The sequence below is a fragment of the Panthera leo genome, chromosome B2, assembly GCF_018350215.1.
Source record: "Panthera leo isolate Ple1 chromosome B2, P.leo_Ple1_pat1.1, whole genome shotgun sequence".
Taxonomy (NCBI): domain Eukaryota; kingdom Metazoa; phylum Chordata; class Mammalia; order Carnivora; family Felidae; genus Panthera; species Panthera leo.
This window is the reverse complement of record NC_056683.1, coordinates 25,528,413-25,536,491: the sequence shown is the minus strand read 5'-3', so window position 1 is coordinate 25,536,491 and position 8,079 is coordinate 25,528,413. Positions and strand designations below refer to the sequence as shown.

Here is an 8,079-nt window from a genome sequence, read left to right as displayed (position 1 = left end):
GGAGGCAAGGGGGAGAAGCAGGTATGGGTGCAGGAGGATGGACATACTGAGAGTGACACCAGAGAGATGTGTCAGAAAACAATAAAAAAGAAAGACATAATTCAGAAATAGTATTAAAATTCAAAATTACAAAAGTGTATTTCTAAGCACAATTTTAAGGCAGTGGAGTTATAGACAGCCCCCAACTTACGACACGTTGGCTTATGATTTTATTTTACGTTGGCGCAGAAGTGACACGCATTCAGTAGAAACCATATTGGGAATTTTGAACTTCTCCCAGGCTAGCAATATGCGGGACTATCCTCTCTCATGACACTGGGCAGCAGCCGCAGCTCCCAGGCAGCCACACGGTCACCAGGGTCAACAACCAGTATGCTTACAACCACTCTGTGCCCACACAACCATTCTGGTTTTCACTTCTAGTACAGTATTTAATAAATTTCATGAGATCATTAACACTAAAATAGGCTTTGTGTTAGATGATTTTGCACAATTGTGGACTAAGCACAGCGTATTTGGAGCACCTTTAAGGTAGGCTAGACTAAGATACAACGTTTGATAGGTTAGGTATATTAAATGCACTTTCAATTTGGGATATTTTCACTTTATGATGGGTTTATTGGGACATAACTCCACTGCAAGTCAAGGAATATCTGTTCATCATTCTCTGCTCTTCTGTAGTTTCTCTGTTATTTTCCTTTACACACTTTTTCTCCAAAGGCTGTCGGTAGTTCTGAGAAAACACTGTGTGCCATGTTCATTAGCTTCATTGAGAAGTGAGTGGAAACCTTGGTGAATATGTCCATCTTTGTTTAAACAAAAGTGTCTGTTAACAGAAAACACCACCAACTGCTTTGAACACTGCATTCTAATTCCCCAAAGAGTGACCTCCAAACAAATCTCTGTACCAAAGATCAAAGTGGGTTCCTTTTTGAAAAGGAATTTAATTGTCTAGCACAGGCTTTCTCAACTATACAGCATTACTGACATTTGGGGTCATATGATTGGTCCTTCATTGTGGGGGCTCTCTGTGTGTTTTAGGATGTGCAGCAATATCCATGACCTCTACCCACTAGATGCCAGTAGCAGTTTCTCAATTATGACAATCCAAAGTGTCTCCAGGTATTGCCACATATCTCCCAAGGGGACACAGTTTCCTCCCACTGAAAACCAGTGGAGCAGAATTATTCATATCCAAAAGGCATGATAACAGGACGCAGAAAAAAAAGAAAAAAAGTCTTTGGGATTGAATCTAACATGGCCTCAGGGAACAAGAGAAAAAGCAGAAATAAAAATGAAAATGTTTCACTACAAATTTTACAGACCAGATTGAAATTTAAATGTCAAGTCAGAATGAGAATATAGGTTTTTCCCATGTCTCCTACCCCCAACCCAAAGCCTCCGTCCTTCAGTAAACGGGAGAACAGTAAACGGGAGAACAGAACCTCAGGGAAACTACAACTGGGCTCCACAGTCGCGCTGCAGGGGTGGTGTTCAAATACTCCTGATATTATGTGTAAAAGGTTATGCAAATGGAAATGCTCTGGGACACATTCATTAGATCATCAAAGAAACCTCAAACACAAAGAGGCTAAGAACTATTCCCCTAAAGCATGGCCCATTACCTCATTTGTACAGAAGGTCACACATAACCCTCTTTGGAGCAGATTCTATATCCCCTCTAAATAACTCCAGAAGATGGAAGTTCAACTTTGTGTGGCATTCTTCCACTACACATAACCACATACTAACAATACCCACTTACGAGTTCATTTAGATAACTCCATTCTTGAATTTTAAATAGGTTTTTTACAAAAGTTTAAAATAAAATTGAAATCCTTTGCCTTTTTGTGAAAGAATTATAGTTTTATTTTACTTATCAAAGATGCAATTTTGCTCTAATATACCGATGCTTTTGTCTGCTTTTGTTACTGAGATGTTCATGTGGGCCCAGCTGCTACGTCTCATGGCAGCTGTATGACACACACTCCCACAGAAGGAGTAGCAGGATTCATCCATCATGCACATGGAAAGTATGAAAAGATGCCCTCCAAGAGAAGGGCCTGGGTGGCTCAGTCGGTTAAAAGTGTCCAACTTCAGTTCAGGTCATGATCTCACAGTTCATGAGTGAGTCCCCCACTGGGATCTCTGCTGTCAGCACAGAGCCCACTTAAGATGCTCTGCCTCTCTCTCTCTCTCCCTCTCTCTCTCTCTCTCTCTCTCTCTCTGCCCCTCCCCCATTCTCTCTCTTTCTCCCTTTCAAAATAAATAAACTTAAAAAAAAAGTTATTACAGTTTACTATTCGTTAAAAGAAGTTTAGCAAATTATTATAAGGTCTCAACAAACCTTATTTAACAAGAAGTGTTGATTTTTGACTGGACTACTATTCAATATAATATTGAAGTTCATCCATGCCTCCCTGAGTTGCTTTGCCATTATAATTGAAAACATTTTGGGGAATAAAGGGACAAATCATCTACAGTACCACAGCTCTGCAATCTGCTTTTCTCTATTATTTTATTTGTTTTTTACAGGCATGTATATTTTTACCTGAAAAGCTTTATTTCATTTTATTTCATTTTGAAGGCAGAGTTGGAATTTTATTTATTTATGTTTATTTTTTTATTTAAATTCAAGTTAGTTAACATACTGTATATCACCCAGTGCTCATCCCAAAAAGTACCCTCCTCAATGCCCATCACCCATTTATTACCCCTTCCCCCTCCACCACCCCTCCAGCAACCCTCAGTTTGTTCTCTGTATTTAAGAGTCTCTTATGGTTTGCCTCCTTCTCTGTTTTTATCTTATTTTTCCTTCCCTTCCCCTATGTTCATCTGTTGTGTTTCTCAAATTCCACATATGGGTGAAATCATATCTGTCTTTCTCTGACTTATTTCGCTTAGCATAATACCCTCTATTTCCATCCACATTGTTGCAAATGGCAAGATTTCATTCTTTCTCATTGCCAAGGTATATAAATACCACAACTTCTTTATCCATTCATCAGTCAATGGAAATTTGGGCTCTTCCCATACTTGGCTATTGTTGATACCACTGCTGTAAACAACAGGGTGCATGTGCCCCCTTTGAAACAGAACTCCTGTATCCTTTGGATAAATTCCTACTAGTGCTATTGCTGGGTCATAGGGTAGTTCTATTTTTAATTTTTTGAGAAACCTCCACACTGTTTTCCAGAGTGGCTGTACCAGTTTGAATTCCCACCAACAGTGCAAGAGGGTTCTCCTTTCTCCACATCCTCACCAACATCTGTTGTTAATTTTAGCCATTTGACAGGTGTGAGGTGGTATCTCATTATGGTTTTGATTTGTATTTCCCTGTGGATGAGTGATGTTGAGCACCTTTTCATGTCTGTTAGCCATCTGGATGTCTTCTTTGGAAAAGTGTCTATTTAGGTTTTCTGCCCATTTCTCACCGGAGTATTTGTTTTTTGAATATGAGTTTGGTAAGTTCTTTATAGATTTTGGATCCTAAGCCTTTATCTGATATGTCATTTGCAAATACCTTCTCCCATTCTGTTGGTTGCCTTTTAGTTTTGTTGATTGTTTCCTTTACTGTACAGCTTTTTTATCTTGATGAGGTCCCAATAGTTCATTTTTGCTTTTATTTCCCTTGCTTCTGGAGATATGCCAATTAGAAGCTGCTGTGGCTGAGGTCAAAGAGGTTGCTGCCTATTTTCTCCTGTAGGATTTTGATGGTTTCCTGCCTCAAATTTAGGTCTTTATATTTTAAATTTATTTTTGTGTATGGTGTAAGAAAATAGTCCAGTTTCATTCTTCTGCATGTCGCTGTCCAGTTCTCCCAGCATTATTTGCCAAAGAGACTCTTTTCCACTGAATACTCTTTCCTGCTTTGTCAAAGATTAGTTGGCCATATATTTGTAGGTCCATTTCTGGGTTCTCTATTTTATTTCATCGATTTATGTGTCTGTTTTTGTGCCAATACCATATGGTCTTGATGATTACAGCCTTGTAATACAGCTTAAAGTCCGGAATTCTGATGCCTCCAGCTTTGGTTTTCTTTTTCAACATTTCTTTGGCTACTTGGGGTCTTTTCTGGTTCCATAAAAATATTAGGACTGTTGGCTCTTAGCTCAAAAAATTTTAAAGCCACATAAGAAAGACAGTGTCCAGGAGCGCCTGGGTGACTCAGTCGGTTAAGCATCCAACTTCAGCTCAGGTCATGATCTCACTGTTCTTGGGTTCAAGCCCCGCATCAGGCTCTGTGCTGACAGCTCAGAGCCTGGAGACTGCTTTGGATTCTGTGTCTTGCTCTCTCTGTGCCCCTCCTCTTCTCACGCACACCCTCTCTCTCTCTCTTTCTCTCTGTCTCTCAAAAATAAACATATATATATATATATATATATATATATATATATATGAAAGATAGTGTCTAGTTTAAGAAATTCAAAACTAAGCAAAACAAGGTTACTGAAAACTCTATCCAGATATAAGGTTCATCATGCACAGATTTGAGGTTTTTAACTCTTTTTTAATTATGGTAAAATACACATAACAAAACTTACTGCCGTAACCATTTTTAAATGTTCAGTTTAAGGCACTGTCACATTAAGTACATTCACACTGTTGTGCTACCATCCGTCCATAGAGCTCTTTTCATTTTGCAAAACTGAAACTGAAAACCCATTAAAAATTAACTCTCCATTCCCACCCTTGCCCCTGACAGCCACCATTCTACTTTCTGTCTCTGAATTTGACTATTCTAGATAACTCACAAAAGGAGAATCATATATTTGTCCTTTTGTGACTGGCTTATTTCACTGAGCATAATGTCCTCAAGGTTCATCCATATTTCAGCATGTGTCAGAATTTCCTTCTTTTTTAGAGACTGAATAATATCCCCTTGTATGTATACAGCACCTTTGGTTTATCCATTCAACCATCTATGAACACTTGGGTTGTGTCCACCTTTTGGCTATTATGAATAGTGCTGCTATGAACAATGATATATAAATATCTGGTTCCTGCTATTAATTCTCCTGGGTAAATACCCAGAAGTGAAATTGCTGGATCATATGATACCTCTATGATTAATTTTTGGGGAACCACCATGCTGTTACAGACTCATTTTCACAGATGGGTCATCATCTGATCTTTCATCTTCCTGTTTCCCAGGGGGGCTACAAAGTGATGCAGTTTTGAAACTGTGCTCCATTAAGCCTTAAGAACAGTCCTTTGAGTTTATTAGGGCACAGTGGGAGGAAAGCAGAGCTGGGTGGATGAGACTAAGGGATCTCGGTTTCAATATGAGCATCTCACAGTTGGATGTTTTGTGGTAAGCTTCCTCCAAAAATAGTTTAAGAGGGAGTGTCTAACATTAAAAAAAAAATGTGCAAAGGCCATTCTCTAAATAAAGAACAGCCAAAACTAATATAAGTTGTTTTAAGTCTCAAAGGATGTGTGAAAATGTCAACCAAGAAAGTATAATAGTGACATAGATCATGTTAAATGTTAAAGTTCCTCAACTGTCCTCAAATCACAAAGCCCCTCGGGATCCTTCAGCTGCACTGATTATACTTGAAGGCTGTAGTTTCTAGAAGGCTGGTGTGTTGGCCATGGGCAAGCCCTCGGCAGAGCAGAGGCCAGCCTCTTCCAGGCCTCTTCCAGTCCACACGACCTCACCTTACACCTAAAGACATTTCAGGAAATAAAGAAAGAGCTGAGAGCCAGAAAGAGCTATTCAAACTTCAAAGCACTGGGATCCACCAACTAAAGAGGACCAAAGAAGGAGAGAACTAGGTGAAGCAAAGAGCAGAGACACAAATAAAATTTGAATTTGACCTTATTTGAGCTTGAGAGTTTTGCAGGCATAAACCTAGGCTGGTGAGCGTGTGTCTGTGTGTGAGTTTCACTGTCCTGTCCGAATTGGTGAAAATGAACTCAAATATCCCATCAACCTCACTTTTAGATGTTAACTACTTTTAATGCCTTGTTTTTGCCTACTTCTAGTTTCTCCTGTCTTTTCTCTTCTTTCATCTCCATTCCTCATTTCCAATCCTTTTCAGCATCCAGGCGCTGGTCAGTGGCATGGTATCTCCCATCATTATCTATTCCATAGCCGTGACACACAGGCATGCACACACATTCACACACAGTGTGCCTCTGGGGTGTGTCTCAGCTCACACCAGTGTCAGTAGGGTGGGAGGGAGGTAACAGAATAACTCCTTCTCCCACTTCTTCTTGGTGGTCCAGTCCACTCTCACAGTAAAGCTTTTGAGAGGGCTGGAACTTCAAACAATGTGGACCTCCCCCAAAAAGTCTAAATAGGAATTCATTTAAATATGACTAACACAAATAATACGTATGAATGCCAGGGCCACAGTGCTACAGTGTCATAAATACTGAACTGTGGAAAGGTTTGACTTCCAGCCATTAAAATGAATTAGCATCAAACTAGTTTTCCTTTTACAGATGAACAAATAAGACCTGTGACAATGAAATTACTGTCCTCAGATCTCACAGAAAGAATGCCACATCTCAAAAGCAAGGCTTCTCCTCTCCAGTATGTAGGAGCTTCCTGGGACCCTTGTATGCCTGTGAATTCCCCACTTCTCTACAAACTGCCGTAAGTGAGTTTATTCAAAGAGCAAATATGCAGACCTTTCCTTACATGTTTTGGGGGATGAAAAATACAAACTAGGTGCTCAAAGTCCTCACCTGGATTTCGGGCCCCAGGGGAGAGGAGATACATGAATGCACTGCTGGCCAGTTAGCCATGAGCTCTGTAACAACAGCGGGAAGACCAAGTCCACGCAGGGCCTACGTGAGTGGGTCTGCAGGGTGCCCTGTCAGAGATGTGGTTGGAGACCCAGGGGGAGGACCCTTGTGGCAGGTTGTGGAGTCTAAACTTGATCTATGGTTTAGAAAGTCATGCATAGTTTTAAACAAATGTTGGACAGGAGTAGTTTGGAATTTTAGCAAAATAATGTGGCCCATCATCCACTGGCGAAAGCCCCTGGGGAGCCTGTGGGTAGGCCACTACAACAGACTAGCAATGGCTGGAATGCAGAGGAAAGAATTTTGGTGGAGAAGTAGGAGAGAAAAGTGCCATGCCGGGTGACTGGCCACATAGGCTTAGGGAGGAGGAGGAGAAGTCAAGGACTATTCTAGTTTGTAGCTAAATTTATACTTAGGGTCAGCCACGGGCCGCAGGGCCAGTTTCACGAGGAAGCCGCCTCAGAACAGGGAAGACGATACGTTCCTTCTGAGGTTTGTGGGACCTCCCAAATGAATGTGTCACCAAGGACACCAAGGATGTCGTGAAAACAGGCAGGAGCCTCAGAATTAGCAGTTAATTCTAGAGTGAGACGTAAGGAGCCATAAGCATCCCTATTCCAGGCAGTTCCATGTGAATGGATGAAATTACTAAGAATGTATAGTGAAGACACAAGGAAAGAAATTCAACTAGTTCTGGGTACTTTCCAATATTTGAAGGTACTAAGAAGAAGGAAGAGGAGGTACCTGTGACGCCTCTGTGGGAAATGGTTGATCTGGGAGGTTTGTATGAGGAGGCAGGGAGTGCATGAGGCAGGGGAGGTGGCTGGGGGGCAGGTGTTTCTGGAGTGGGTGGGCCCAGCGGTGGGGGCCGAGGAGTATCTGGGGTGAGGAAGTGGGTTAAGGGAGCTCCTGTGACGCACCACAAAAGGCAGCCAAGTGAAGAAGCATTTTTTCCAAGTTGAGGGGAAGTGGTGGATGAAGGCGATAAGCTCAAATTGTTTACTTCTGTTTAATCAGAGAAAAAGCAGAACATGAGGTCGCCAGTAAGTCAATAGCAGAGGGACCAGGCAGATGGGTGGCAGGGACTGACCCCAGGGAGGCCATGGCAACTCCAGGCCACCAAATCCAAAGCAACGTCACCACTGGCCCCCCACCGCCCACGAGCCTGAGGAAAGACACCCCTGCTCCCACTTCTGAACCACCGGCCCACAGGACTTCTGTTCCAAGGCTAAGAAACTACAACTCTAGCGCCTGGCCTTGGGGGCCCCACGTGATGCCCCCATCCACACAAGGCAGCAGGGCGTGTGTGATGACCCCCAGCAC

At 41.8% G+C, this 8,079-nt stretch overlaps 1 long non-coding RNA gene across 1 annotated transcript in view; it reads right to left on the bottom strand.

Moving 5' to 3' along the window:
• LOC122219627 overlaps nt 1-8,079 on the bottom strand; it is a 43,335-nt gene that overhangs the window by 15,496 nt on the left and 19,760 nt on the right. The gene's annotated exons all lie outside the window — the stretch shown is intronic.